The following is a 15147-nucleotide window of genomic DNA, read 5'->3' as shown; positions in this document are numbered from 1 at the left end:
GAACTGAAAGAATATGTGACCTCCAAACCAGCTCTGCAAGAAATTTTAAGAGGGACTCTTAAAATTCCCCTTTAAGAAGAAGTCCAGTGGAACAATCCACAAAAACAGGGACTGAATAGGTATCATGATGACACTAAACTCATATCTTTTAATAGTAACTCTGAACGTGAATGGGCTTAATGACCCCATCAAAAGGCGCAGGGTTTCAGACTGGATAAAAAAGCAGGACCCATCTATTTGCTGTCTACAAGAGATGCATTTTAGATCTAAGGACACCTACAGATTGAAAATAAAAGGTTGGAGAACCATTTACCATTCAAACGGTCTTCAAAAGAAAGCAGGGGTAGCCATCCTTATATCAGATAAACTAAAATTTACCCCGAAGACTGTAGTGAGAGATGAAGAGGGACACTATATCATACTTAAAGGATCTATCCAACAAGAGGACTTAACAATTCTCAATATATATGCCCCGAATGTGGGAGCTGCCAAATATATCAATTAATAACCAAAGTGAAGAAATACTTAGACAATAATACACTTATACTTGGTGACTTCAATCTAGCTCTTTCTACACTTGATAGGTCTTCTAAGCACAACATCTCCAAAGAAACGAGAGCTTCAAATGATACACTGGACCAGATGGATTTCACAGATATCTACAGAATTTTACATCCAAACTCAACTGAATACACATTCTTCTCAAGTGCACATGGAACTTTCTCCAGAATAGACCACATACTGTGTCACAAATTGGGTCTGAACCAATACCCAAAGATTGGGATCGTCCCCTGCATATTCTCAGACCATAATGCCTTGAAATTAGAACTATATCACAAAAAGAAGTTTGGAAGGACTTCAAACACGTGGAGGTTAAGGACCATCCTGCTAAAAGATGTAAGGGTCAACCAGGAAATTAAGGAAGAATTAAAAAGATTCATGGAAACTAATGAGAATGAAGATACAACCGTTCAAACTCTTTGGGATGCAGCAAAAGCAGTCCTAAGGGGGAAATACATCGCAATACAAGCATCCATTCAAAAACTGGAAAGAACTCAAATACAAAAGCTAACCTTACACCTAAAGGAGCTAGAGAAAAAACAGCAACGAAATCGAGACCAGAAGAACTGTGGAACAGATCAAAAAAACCAGGAGTTGGTTCTTTGAAAGAATTAATAAGATAGATAAACCATTAGCCAGCCTTATTAAAAAGAAGAGAGAGAAGACTCAAATTAATAAAATCATGAATGAGAAAGGAGAGATCACTACCAACACCAAGGAAATACAAACGATTTTAAAAACATATTATGAGCAGCTATACGCCAATAAATTAGGCAATCTAGAAGAATGGACGCATTCCTGGAAAGCCACAAACTACCAAAACTGGAACAGGAAGAAATAGAAAACCTGAACAGGCCAATAACCAGGGAGGATATTGAAGCAGTCATCAAAAACCTCCCAAGACACAAGAGTCCAGGGCCAGATGGCTTCCCAGGGGAATTCTATCAAATGTTTAAAGAAGAAACCATACCCATTTTCCTAAAGCTGTTTGGAAAGATAGAAAGAGATGGAGTACTTCCAAATTCGTTCTATGAGGCCAGCATCACCTTAATTCCAAAAACAGACAAAGACCCCACCAAAAAGGAGAATTATAGACCAATATCCCTGATGAACACAGAAGTAAAAATTCTCAACAAGATACTAGCCAATAGGATCCAACAGTACATTAAGAAAATTATTCACCATGACCAAGTAGGATTTATCCTTGGGGCACAAGGCTGGTTCAACACCCGTAAAACAATCAGTGTGATTCATCATATCAACAAGAGAAAAACCAAGAACCATATGATCCTCTCATTAGATGCAGAGAAAGCATTTGACAAAATACAGCATCCATTCCTGATCAAAACTCTTCAGAGTGTAGGGATAGAGGGAACTTTCCTCGACATCTTAAAAGCCATCTACGAAAAGCCCACAGCAATATCATTCTCAATGGGGAAGCACTGGGAGCCTTTCCCCTAAGATCAGGAACAAGACAGGGATGTCCACTCTCACCCCTGCTATTCAACATAGTACTGGAAGTCCTAGCCTCAGCAATCAGACAACAAAAAGACATTAAAGGCATTCAAATTGGCAAAGAAGAAGTCAAACTCTCCCTCTTCGCTGATGACATGATACTCTACATAGAAAACCCAAAAGCCTCCACCCCAAGATTGCTAGAACTCATACAGCAATTTGGGAGCGTGGCAGGATACAAAATTAATGCCCAGAAATCAGTGGCATTTCTATACACTAACAATGAGACTGAAGAAAGAGAAATTAAGGAGTCAATCCCATTTACAATTGCACCCAAAAGCATAAGATACGTAGGAATAAACCTAACCAAAGAGGTAAAGGATCCATACCCTAAAAACTATAGAACACTTCTGAAAGAAATAGAGGAAGACACAAAGAGATGGAAAAATGTTCCATGCTCATGGATTGGCAGAATTAATATTGTGAAAATGTCAATGTTACCCAGGGCAATTTACACGTTTAATACAATCCCTATCAAAATACCATGGACTTTCTTCAGAGAGTTAGAACAAATTATTTTAAGATTTGTGTGGAATCAGAAAAGACCCCTAAGAGCCAGGGGAATTTTAAAAAAGAAAACCATATCTGGGGGCATCACAATGCCAGATTTCAGGATGTACTATAAAGCTGTGGTCATCAAGACAGTGTGGTACTGGCACAAAAACAGACACATAGATCAATGGAACAGAATAGAGAACCCAGAAGTGGACCCTGAAATTTATGGTCAACTAATATTCGATAAAGGAGGAAAGACTATCCATTGGAAGAAAGACAGTCTCTTCAATAAATGGTGCTGGGAAAATTGGACATCCACATGTAGAAGAATGAAACTAGACCACTCTCCTTCACCATACACAAAGATAAAGTCAAAGTGGATGAAAGATCTAAATGTGAGACAAGATTCCATCAAAATCCTAGAGGAGAACACAGGCAACACCCTTTCTGAACTCAGCCACAGTAACTTATTGCAAGATACATCCACGAAGGCAAAAGAAACAAAAGCAAAAATGAGCTATTAGGACTTCATCAAGATAAGAAGCTTTTGCACAGCAAAGGATACAGTCAACAAAACTCAAAGACAACCTACAGAATGGGAGAAGATATTTGCAAATGACGTATCAGATAAAGGGCTAGTATCCAAGATCTGTGAAGAACTTATTAAACTCAACACCAAAGAAACAAACAACCTAATCATGAAATGGGCAAAAGACATGAACAGAAATCTCACAGAGGAAGACATAGACATGGCCAACATGCACATGAGAAAATGCTCAAGCCACAATGAGATACCACCTCACACCAGTGAGAATGGGGAAAATCAACAAGGCAGGAAACCACAAATGCTGGAGAAGATGCGGAGTAAAGGAAACCCTCTTACACTGTTAGTGGGAATATGAACTGGTGCAGCCAGTCTGGGAAACTGTGTGGAGGTTCCTCAACGAGTTAAAAATAGACCTGCCCTATGACCCAGCAATTGCACTGTTGGGGATTTACCCCAAAGATACAGATGCAATGAAACGCTGGGATACCTGCACCCCAATGTTTCTAGCAGCAATGTCCACAAGAGCCAAACTGTGGAAGGAGCCTTGGTGTCCATCGAAAGATGAATGGATAAAGAAGATGTGGTTTATGTATACAATGAAATATTCCTCAGCCATTAGAAACGACAAATACCCACCATTTGCTTCAATGTGGATGGAACTGGTGAGTATTATGCTGAGTGAAATAAGTCAATCGGAGAAAGACAAACATTATATTGTTCTCATTCATCTGGGGAATATAAATAATAGTGAAAGGGAATATGAGGTAAGGGAGAAGTGTGTGGGAAATATCAGAAAGGGAGACAGAACATAAAGACATAAATACTCCTAACTCTGGGAAACGAACTAGGGGTGGTGGAAGGGGAGGAGGGCGGGGGGTGGGGGTGAATGGGTGACGGGCACTGAGGGGGGCACTTGAAGGGATGAGCACTGGGTGTTATTCTGTATGTTGGCAAATTGAACACCAATAAAAAATAAATTTATTATAAAAAAATTATCCAGCAAAACATGAAATGAAAAATCCTCTTCCATTCCATTAACAAAAGAATTCCCAATTTTAATATGTCTAAAGTTTACAATGTATTTATATTGATTTTAATAAAGAATATATTAATAATAATTATAGTAATAACTTAATCGAGAAGAAAAATTTTTACTTCAAAGAATGAAATGACATCAGTAAAGAGTTTTCAAGTTTAAAAATATTTTCCTTGAAAATATTCTGTGGGGAAGGTGGAATGGAAAAATGGCTTCATGGAGAAAAAAAGAATGATATAAAGTTTCTAAGTCTTGAAGAGCAGCTTGTTCATATATATATTTTTCAATGAATGGTATTGGGTATCAATCAATAGCTTTGGTATTTTCTTTGGGTACACTATTCCATTATTTTAAGATGTCAACATTTTATAATATACCTGAAATAAAATCCTTTATAACTACTTAAATTTAAAATAAAAGAATTTAGATGTGACTTAACAGTATGTTCATTAACAATATGTTAATTAACAGTATGTGAATAGGTAGGTACATAGTTTCCCAAATTATTTAATTACAGGGATACATAAGCAGAATCTTGGGAACCCCTTTGACCAAGAAGTACAGCCTCTGTAGCCTTGTCTGGTGCCTCCCACTCATTTACTTTCTGCTTCTAACATATACTGATCCTTATTCAGTTCTCTGAATGCTCCTCATGGCTTCCTGCCTAGGGCCTTTTCCCCCTTTCCTATCCTCTCAGGGGCACCAATCTGCCCCAAGTACTAGCTCAACCACCCTTAACTGGATGATGTCCACTTGGTCCATCTGAACCAAGCTTCAGCGGTAGGTCTTAGAGAAGTATTCTCTAAGATTACCAAAGTTAGGTTCTCTAGAAACTCCCCTAACCCCGTAACGCCTTGATCTTTTTCTTTTTCACAATTAAGATTTTAAAATCCATGTGAATCCAATAAAAGCAGGGACTGACTCTGTCTTACTGCTGTGTTCCAAGAGAGTCCAACAGAAAAGTACTTTTTTTAAAAAAAGATTTTGTTATTTGTTTATTCATGAGAGACACACAGAGAGAGAGGCAGAGACACAGGCAAAGGGAGAAGGAGGATCCCTGCAGGGGAACCTGATGTGAGACTTGATCCCAGGACCCCGGGATCATGACCTGAGCCAAAGGTAGACACTCAACTACTGAGCACCCAGGCATCTCACAGAAGTAGTGTTAATGAAAAAATTATTCACAAGCCTTGTTAAAGATGTTGAGGCGACTTGGTTCAGTACTACTGCAGTAGGCATAGAGACCACTTTGACCGAATTTTGCAGTGGGGGAGAGGGTTGGATTTAACTTTGAATACCCCACGGGCAAGTGGGAATTTATAGCCAAGGAATAGGGTGGGAGTTGGTGGATGGAAAACTACTCAGAGGAAACTCAGGGATCAGGGTTTTTTTTTGCTAAACCAACCTAACAGTATTCTTACTGAAGATAGGCCAGGGTGATGGGACATGAGATATTGAGAATGAGAGGTTCTGGTTAAACTGACTAAGCAGGGTACTTGCTAAGACTGGATTTTACAAGGAAGTGCACAAATGGATCTAGGAGAAAGTTCAGGAGCCTGAGTCATGTTTGGTCAAGCAAAGACTCTGTCAGTGGGTGTATAGAAGTAATTCAGTATTTGTTAAATAGATGAATAAACAACACAATGTATCTTTAGTAGCTGTATGTGGCCACAGATATTTTTGTAGAGTATTGTTATTAATTTAAAAAGGAAAGAGGGCAGCCCGGGTGGCTCAGCGGTTTGGCGCCGCCTTCAGCCCAGGGCCTGATCCTGGACACCTGGGATCGGTCCCACATCGTCGGGCTCCCTGCATGGAGCCTGCTTCTCCCTCTGCCTGTGTCTCTGCCTCTCTCTGTGTGTCTCTCATGAATAAATAAATAAAATAAAATCTTAAAAAAATAAAAAAATAAAAATAAAAAATAAAAAGGAAAGATTTCTTTGTTCATGAAAGATCTCAAGGAAACCTTACAAATAGTTCCATGAATCCAATAAGATTATGTATAAGAAAGACTTTGGAGGCATTAAAGTCAATATCCAATGTTGACTGTTTTGTATAAACTCTCAGCATCAAGTGATTTCTCTGGGAAACAGTCACCAAGCTGGGCTTAGATATACAGGAGATTTGTTGAGGAAAATGCCTGTGAAAGTTATGGGGGAAAGAGAGTGGAAGGAGGTGGGGAGAGCTGCAGCCTGTGAGGCAAGTCTACTACCTGAAGGAGAGGCGGAAGCACAGAGGATTTGGTAGGGAGTCTCAGGCTGTGGTACAGTTCTAAGAATGTGTCAGCCAGATCAGTAGAGTTCTCCAGCCCAAGTCAGGAGAACTTACAGTTACAGGAGTCAAAGCCACATGATGGCCTGCACTAGTATCCCTGCCATGCACGCTCAAGTCTTGGGGCAGTCTGGAGGAAGCATGGTCTTAGTGCATACATGATGATGGATCCAGAGGGATACAGCTGGCGCTTTAGGTTCATTCTGCTCCTGCCAACAGGAGATCTGAGTGATGAATTCTCGTGGCTACCACACACAGAAATTTGGAGGAACATCATTTGCGGTATCATATTCTAATGACCTGATACTTATCTAGCAGAATAGAATTCTACACAGGGCTGGGGGCAGCAGGGCTTATAATCTCTGATTTCCAGTCTGTAAAGGTAGGCCTTTAGCAAACAGTCTTCCATTGTTGGAAAAGCTCTCTGTGTTAACCATTTCCTAATTTTATAACAGTGGGAATTCCAAGGAATAGAAATATAGCAGCTGCTAAGTGTTACCTGGCAGTAAGTTCCTCTCTGGAGATGTATGGAGACACAGGGCATAACATCTTAGCACTCAGAAAAGGCCAGAGAAGACCAGCTCCTGTGTTCTCCTCAAGGATTCATCTGTCCCCAGTAGTTATAACTGAGCTATCATTTCCATTTGCCTCTAGAGGAATTTTGTTAATGGTTCTGCTACAGTCTGTCGTCGTTGTCACCCTTGAAGTACCAATTTTGGTGATGCCATGGTGATGCCACATGGGTCAATTTGCCCTCTGCATGAGACTTCATAGACCTTGATATTAGGCCCAGCTATGTAGTCACTTCTGGAGATATATAATTATAAATCAGTCATGTAGAGCAGTAATAACTAATCACATGAAGGCCTAATATTAAAATACTATTGAGGGCTAAAAACCTTTCAAATTTATGCTGTCTCTTTTATCTGATAATCCCTCCTTAGGGCAGCCTAATTTTGAGTGGCTACATAATTGCATGGTAGTTTGCTGGGTTTTCCTTTTTTCTTTCCTCTCTCCTGATTTTTTATATCAAACTTTTTGAAGCCCTTTATGAAGTAGAATACTGGTTAAGAAAAGCAAAAATATACATTTTCCATATATGGTAACCACCTATTTTCATTATCAAAGGAATAAAAGGGTCTCTGGTCAGGACAGGATCAGAGAAATGAGTAGAGGGGTTCAAAAGGAAACAAAAATTAAAAATACACACATACATACATATATAAAATCCATCGAAAGATGAGTGAATCAAGAAGCTGTGGTCTCTGTATACAGTGGAATATTCCTCAGCCATCAGAAAGGACGAACACCCACCATTTGCTTCGATGCGGATGGAAATGGAGGGTATTATGCTGAGTGAAGTAAGTCAATGGGAGAAGGACAAACACTGTATCATTTCATTCATTCGGGGAATATAAAAAATAGTGAAAGGGATTAGAGGGGAAAGGAGGGAAACGAATGAGGGGCTGTGAAAAGGGAGGTGGGCAGGGGGTTGGGGTGACTGGGTGATGGGCACTGAGGAAGGCACTTGACGGAATGAGCACTGGGTGTTATGCTATATGTTGGCAAATCAAACTCCAATAAAAATATACAAAAAATATGTAAATCCCCATAGTACCTTGTGCTTAAAAAAACAACACAGGATCAGAAACTTCTGATTTCTCTTTTGTTTTAGGAGTTGTCATGGTAATAGGAGGGGGAAAGAATTATGAGAGAACTAGAACCAATTATAGTATTTGAGGCTTATAAAAATCCATGTGAACATTTATTTCACTTGGGTATTGACTGATCCCTATTATGTGAAGGATGCCATCTTTCTAAAAAAGTTTCATTCTAGCACCCACCTAGGCCTTCCAGGACTTCAGAGATTGTGGTTGATGGAGAATAGTTCTTGTATCTATAACACTTTTTGGGTTCCCCCCTGCAACATTTGGCATGAACAATAAAAACTGTAATATCTGGAGTTGTCTGAGGCTGCTTTATGGTGTCAGGCAGGAGTTGGAGAAGCTTAAATGGTAAGTCCCTTTTCAGCATGCAGAAAGAACCTGTGCTTTGGAGACTACGAGGCACAGGCTTCCTCCTCTCTGGATGGGGGGCCGTGCTGGGGTCAGGGTGGGGCACAGACCCCTCTGAGGCCCTTTTGCCTTGTAGTCCCGCAATCCTGCCCTGCCTGGGCTTTGGTATAAAGCAGGTGTGAACCTGGGCCCCATGGTCTCCTGGGGCACAGGCCTGGCTCTTGGCGGGTGGCTGAGGACAGCATCATGGTAGGGGGCTGGGCCGGACACCCAACCATGACCAAAACCCGCTTCTGCCCCACACAGCCCCTCTGCTTCCTGTCCTCTGCCTCCCCATCTTCCTCCCTGAAGGCCACAGCCTTTCCTCTGGGCCGGCTAAAGTAGAAGGGAAGCAGGAGGCCTAGAGAGGGCAAGGCGCTAGCCTTGGGGCCCGCAGCATGCCCCTGACTACCATTCAGGGCTTTCTGGGCACTGCCTGCCAGCCTGGGCCACCTGCCCATGCCCTAAGGTCAGTTGGGTGGGGTGAAGGGTGACCCCTTGGCAGTTCCTATGTCCTTCATTTGCCGGGGTTGAGTTTTGCATCCTAATTTCTGTATCGTCCTTGAGTGTTAGAACTATAATTTATTCATTTTTCTCTATGTCTGTGCCAAGAAGCCCAGGCTCTGGGCCTGCCTTCTTACCCAGGAGGCCCTTGCAAGCCTGCGTGCTTGTGGGAATACCTTGTACGTGAGCTTACAGGTACTGATAAAGAGGCTCTATTTAAAAAGAGAGAGAGAGAGAGAGAACACATGCTAATCATCACAGCCGCATTAATACTGCAGAGCTGACCAGAGGGAAGCAAAACCTTTCATGCTAATCAGAAGTGATGGTTTAATCCTCAGTGACTATGCATCAACAAGTGCATGGGCCAAGAGCGAGGGCTGTCTATGACCAGAGACAAGGGGCTTTAAGGAAACATCATAGCACTGCAGAGAAAGGGGAATGAGGGATGAGGACAATGGGACTCAATATCCTAGATATTGTTTCCTACTCACTCTAGTTAAGACAGATCCTAAACAGTGCTCTATAGGACACCAGTTCTATGGGATGTTGAGATAGGACATACCAAAAAGAGGATTCCATGGTCAAATAAATTAGGGAAGTGCTACCTACCATATTTTCTGAGGTTGAGATGTGTAATGTACATTAGTTATATGAAGTAAACATTCTAACTTTATTTAAATCCAGTGTTTAAGCCTTTTCGAACATATATCCTAATTTTTATTTGCTCTTTTAGATATATATTATTAGCATTTCAAGGCAAGTATGTCCTGTTGAATACAGTATGGAAATCCTGTGTTAATGGTTATTAGTTAAAGTGCGGAAGCAGTGAGAATTAGATATCAGAACCCAGTAAATGACCTTTCACGTTCTGGCATATGTGCCCAACGCTCATTGTGCATCAGGACTGTCTGGTGGAATTTGGAAAAAGAAATGCCCGTTCTACATTTCACCTGTAAGAAATCTGAATCCAGGTGATAGGGCCTTAGCATCTGTATTTAAAAAATGTTTTCCAGGTAATTCTTTTGAGCCAGCCTAACACTGTTCTATGGATTAACATTTAGAAACCATTAAATGACAGAGTTTGGGTTCAGTTATTCCAATAAAGCTTTTGTTGCCCCTGTCAAGTCCAGGCTATATAATCCCTGTAGGTAGTGTCATGTAAACTGAATATAGCCTACCTGATGTATATTAGAGTCAAAATTCTGGAGCCCAAAGTGGACAAAATGAGGTAATTTTTTACCTTCTAGAATTCTGCTTTAACAAACCTAATTTTTGTCTAAATGTGTTGTCATTTATTTTTAATTTGAAAGAAAAAGTGTTATTTGAAGGAATTGAGTGAAGGGTTGATGAAGACAGGATAGCATAAAAAACAACCTTATAAGTCTTTAGTATGGGAGGATTTCAGCTAGGGAAGTATGGGCCAAGCTGCCCTGTTAGCATTTCAGTAGGAACAACTCTCGTTATTGAACGTGGAGTGGCAAGTAAGTCCAGAGAAACCAGGCATCCTTTAGAGGGAAATCTATTCCTACAGTCAGCTCCTGAGCATCCTCTGTAGAAGTCTGTATCATTCTCACAGTTTGGCTTGACCATTTACTTGAAGGTCATGAAGCATGAGTGCTGATGGTTCTGATAGATTCCTTAAACTTAGAGAAGGTACAGTTCCATGGTCAAAAGCGACTGTGTCTAATAACTGTGTTGTTGCCAGTAATGATTCAGAGTAGTGATAGCTACAGTAGAGCAGGATCGGTACATTAAGAAAAATTCTAGTGAAATAAAAAATCTAGAACATTTCTGCAGTATGAACTCATTTTATCATCAAAATAATCTGAAAATTATGATTAAAAATCATTTTGGTCTAATATATTGGAGAGTAATTCACACTGGTAGGCTATTCAGAGTAACCTCCAATGTAATGTTTTTTTCCTTATGATCTTTTATATATGAGAATTAATTCCAAGATAACAAACCTAGATTAGAAGACCTTGAACACTATTAGATGAGAATTTTGCTTCTGAAGCAGAAATTGTAGAAGAGGTATGCAATACTTTATTTATTTATTTATTTATTTATTTATTTATTTATTGAGGAATGCAATACTTTAAACAGTGCTTCTGAAACTTTAGTGTATGTAGTAATCACCTGGGATCTTCTTAAAATTCAGAGTCAGGCTGAGGAGGGGAGAGTTGGGGCCTGACATTGGGCATTTCCAGCAAGCTTCTGGGTGATCCTGTTGCTTTCTGGACCACAGTGGTTTTCAGAAGGCTTTCCTCTTCAGGGGCATGTTTTATGATTTGGCTATCAGGTTGGTAATACGTGGTATGAATTTGTGACAATATATTGTTAATCGCTTTATTATGTGTGGAGACAGGGTGGACACAGGAATAATTAAATTTATATTGAGCTATTATACATTAATTTTGTTGTTACTGATGGTATAAAAGAAATTACTCTCTCTCTGTGTCTCTCGTGAATAAATAAATAAAAAATCTTAAAAAGGGGGTGGGGGGCAGCCCGGGTGGCTGGGCGTTTTAGCGCCGCCTTCTGCCCAGGATGTGATCCTGGGGACCCAGGATTGAGTCCCGCCTCTGGCTCCCTGCATGGAGCCTGCTTCTCCCTCTGCCTGTGTCTCTGTCTCTCATTCTCTCTCTGTGTGTCTCATGAATAAATAAATGAAGTCTTAAAAAAAAAAGAAATTAGTCCTATCAGACACATTCCAGATTTTTTTTCACAGTTTGCCTTTTTTCTTTGATTTTATTTAATGTCTTTATCCAGATACACATTTTAAATTTGTATTGCCTTCTGGATTCTGTGTCATGTTTGGAAGGGCTTTCAATTCAAAATTCTACAAATATTCATCCATATTTTCTTTCAGTACTTCCGTGGTTTCATCTTCTACTTTTATTAAAATTACATTTTTAGCAACTTTACTAAGTATGATGCATGTTTTAATTGTGGATATGGTAGTTTTAATTATTACTTTTTTTTCCAGATTTTCCCCAAGTATCTTATATCTCTATTTTTAGGTTGTTTGTTAAGTTTTCCCATTTCCCCACAAAGTATAATTTTTTGTTATTTTTTAATTGCTGTCACATTGAATTTATAAATTCAATAGGGAGAATTGACCTCTGAATTCCTATCTAAGAACAAAGTGTGTCTTTTTGTTTAAACAGTATTCTTTTTTTGTTTCTGAGTTGAGTTGAAAAATGTCCTCATTCAGGACTTTAGCGTAGTTTTTGCGGTTTGTTCCAAGGCATTTATTTTTTTATTAATATTCAAACTGGAATTAATGTTTATAAAGCACTTATGATTATTACAAATATTATTTGTACCTACCCACCCTATAGATCCTCTTTTTTCTAATTTTTTTTCAGTTGATTCTCTTGGGTTTTCAAAATATATAATGATATAATCTTTAGGTAATAATATTGGTGGCTCTTGTAGGCATCTTTATTTTATTCTTGAATTTTTTAAAAGATTTTATTTATTTATTCATAGAGATGCAGAGAGAGAGAGAAGTAGCAGAGACACAGGCAGAGGGAGAAGCAGGCCCCATCCAGGGAGCCTGACATGGGACTGGATCCAGGGTCTCCAGGATCACGCCCTGGGCTGCAGGAGGCGCTAAACCGCTGTGCCACCCGGGCTGCCCTATTTTTGAAATTTTTAAAAAAGATTTTATTTATTTATTCATGAGAGACCCAGAGAGAGAGGCAGAGACACAGACAGAGGAGGAAGCAGTCTCTGTGCATGGAGCTCAATGTGGGACTTGAACCCAGGACCCCTAGATTACTCCCTGGGACGGAGGCAGATGCTCAACTGCTGAGCCACCCAGGCGTCCCTTATTCTTAAATTTCCTAGGAAGGTTTCTATCTTTTACCATTAAGCATGCAGGTGAATGTTGGTGGTTTATATTAATATCTATTTCACTTAAGATTTGTTTCTTTTCTTTTTTTTTTAACCAAGAAGAAACACTGAGCTTTATGAAACACTTGCTTTTCTCTTTATAATTTTTTGGGGTGCAGCCCGGGTGGCTCAGCAGTTTAGCGCCTGCCTTTGGCCCAGGGCCTGATCCTGGAGTCCCGTGATGGAGTCCCACATCGGGCTCCCTGTATGGAGCCTGCTTCTCCCTCTGTCTGTGTCTCCGCCTCTCTGTGTGTCTCTTGTGAATAAATACAATCTTTAAAAATAAAAAATAAAAAAATAAAAAATTTGAGAATATTATTCTATTCCTTTTAGGAAAGTCTTCTTTGGGATCTCTTTGTTAGTATATTTTGCAGAGTGATAGTTCCTTAATTTTGTCCTCTGTGTCAATGACATCAAGTCACATGTTGGCTCTCCTTTGTTTTTCTCTTATGCCTATTATCCTTATGTCACTTTTGTCTCTCTCTTTTGTCTCTTCATCGCATGATTTTTCCCAAGGCTCTCTTACAGATCACTAACTTGATTCTCTCCTATTTTGATTGTGTTTCTTTTTACATTTAGCTTATGGCTAGATCCTTAATATTTTTCCTGAGATGTACAAGTTTACTCAAAAAGTTAAATTCTACTGTTTTTATTTCCTTTAATTTCTTCAGGTGTGGAGAATACCTTTAAGGGAAGGAAAGATTTGTTGTCCTGAAATTTGTTGTGTCTTGGGGTCTATCTTCTCTCCAAGTGAATTATGTATCTATTTTTTATGCTATATTCAGTTTCGTTCTTTGTTCTTCTTTTTCCTCCTTACTTTATGTACTATTATGAATATTTAAAGAATAATAAGTATTCATAAGTCATGTAAGGAAAATAAAAATAGAGATCTCAATCATCCCTTGTATCAGGTGGGAATTTGTGTTTCGCTGCACCTAACCCAACTGGACTATATTTGGCTTAAACAAATAAGGACTTCACATTTTAAACCTAATGAGAAGTCTAGAAATAGGCAGTTTGGGAAAGTAAGTGATGCTTCCTCCCTGTCTTCATAGCTACAGGTTGTGCAATTTTTAAACTTTATTATCACCTAAGTATTGCAAGATGACTGTGTCTACTCTAGGACCACTTTGGAATTCCAGGTATAAATAAGGGAAAAGGCAAAAGACCTTGCTGCCTAAGTGGCTCCCTTTATAGTATGTTCTTCAGAGCTGTGCACAGTGACTTGTGCTTTCATCTCATTGGCTAGAACTCTTGTCACCTAGACACTTCCAACTTTGAGGAAGACTTGGGAATGTAGTTTATCTGCTGGGCACATTGCCATCCCATTCAAAACAAGGATATTGTTGCTAGGAAAGGAGAATGGCTATCAGCAGACACCCAGCAGCCCCTGTCACTTTCCTATTCTTAGAAGTCTGCTGACAGTGATGAAACCAATAGCATCTCCTTTTCTTCTTGTTCAGTGTAATACCAGTGTATGTTCGCACTATCCAATTCCCATCATCGTCCATTTGGGTAAAGACCAATTCTTACACAAATGTGGGACCTGAAGATTACGACCGTCCCAATAAGAATGAAAGTATCTGTTATCTTTCTGTGTGGAAATATTTGGGAAAAAACTAAGCTTTTTAAATTTTTCAAATTTTACCCAGTGACATTCTAACACACGTCTGTTGTTCTACTTAATGTGCACGAGTTGGTGATTGTAAATCTGATAGACGTGAGAGAGGGGCAAAGGAAATGGGAATAACAAACGTTTATCGAGGATGGATACCAGCACTTCATTGTTAAATAGTACTGGTCACAACTTTACTGCATAATGCTTTGACCATAGGATATGGTTGAAGGATAAAGTAAATGTATACATGATGTTAAAGCAGTAATGTGAATAGGTGTGTTGCCAGTACTGACTGAGTAGCATGCACTAATATTTGGGAAAATGCTATGTTATTTTCCTACATAGCCATCCCTTGGGAACATATGATTTTCTCACTGTAAGGATTTTTGTCTTGAAAGACACTTTAGCAGAGAGCCATTATAGACTTAAATGTAGTAATAATGCTATTTTGTTTATTTTAAAAAGATATTTTCAAAGAATGACTTTTACAGGTTGGTTTAGGTTTTTGTAGGGCCTGAAGATTAAACAGATTCTTAGGCCTTCTTTAAGAAAAGAATACAAAATAGGTACAGACATGGAAATTTATTTAAAATGAGAGAAGATAATCAAATAATAAATTTAAAAATCTGACAAATAGGGGCAGCTGGGT

Source organism: Canis lupus, chromosome 3 (assembly GCF_011100685.1).
Source record: "Canis lupus familiaris isolate Mischka breed German Shepherd chromosome 3, alternate assembly UU_Cfam_GSD_1.0, whole genome shotgun sequence".
NCBI lineage: Eukaryota > Metazoa > Chordata > Mammalia > Carnivora > Canidae > Canis > Canis lupus.
The sequence above is the reverse complement of the archived record's forward strand: the minus strand, read 5'-3'. Positions refer to the sequence as shown.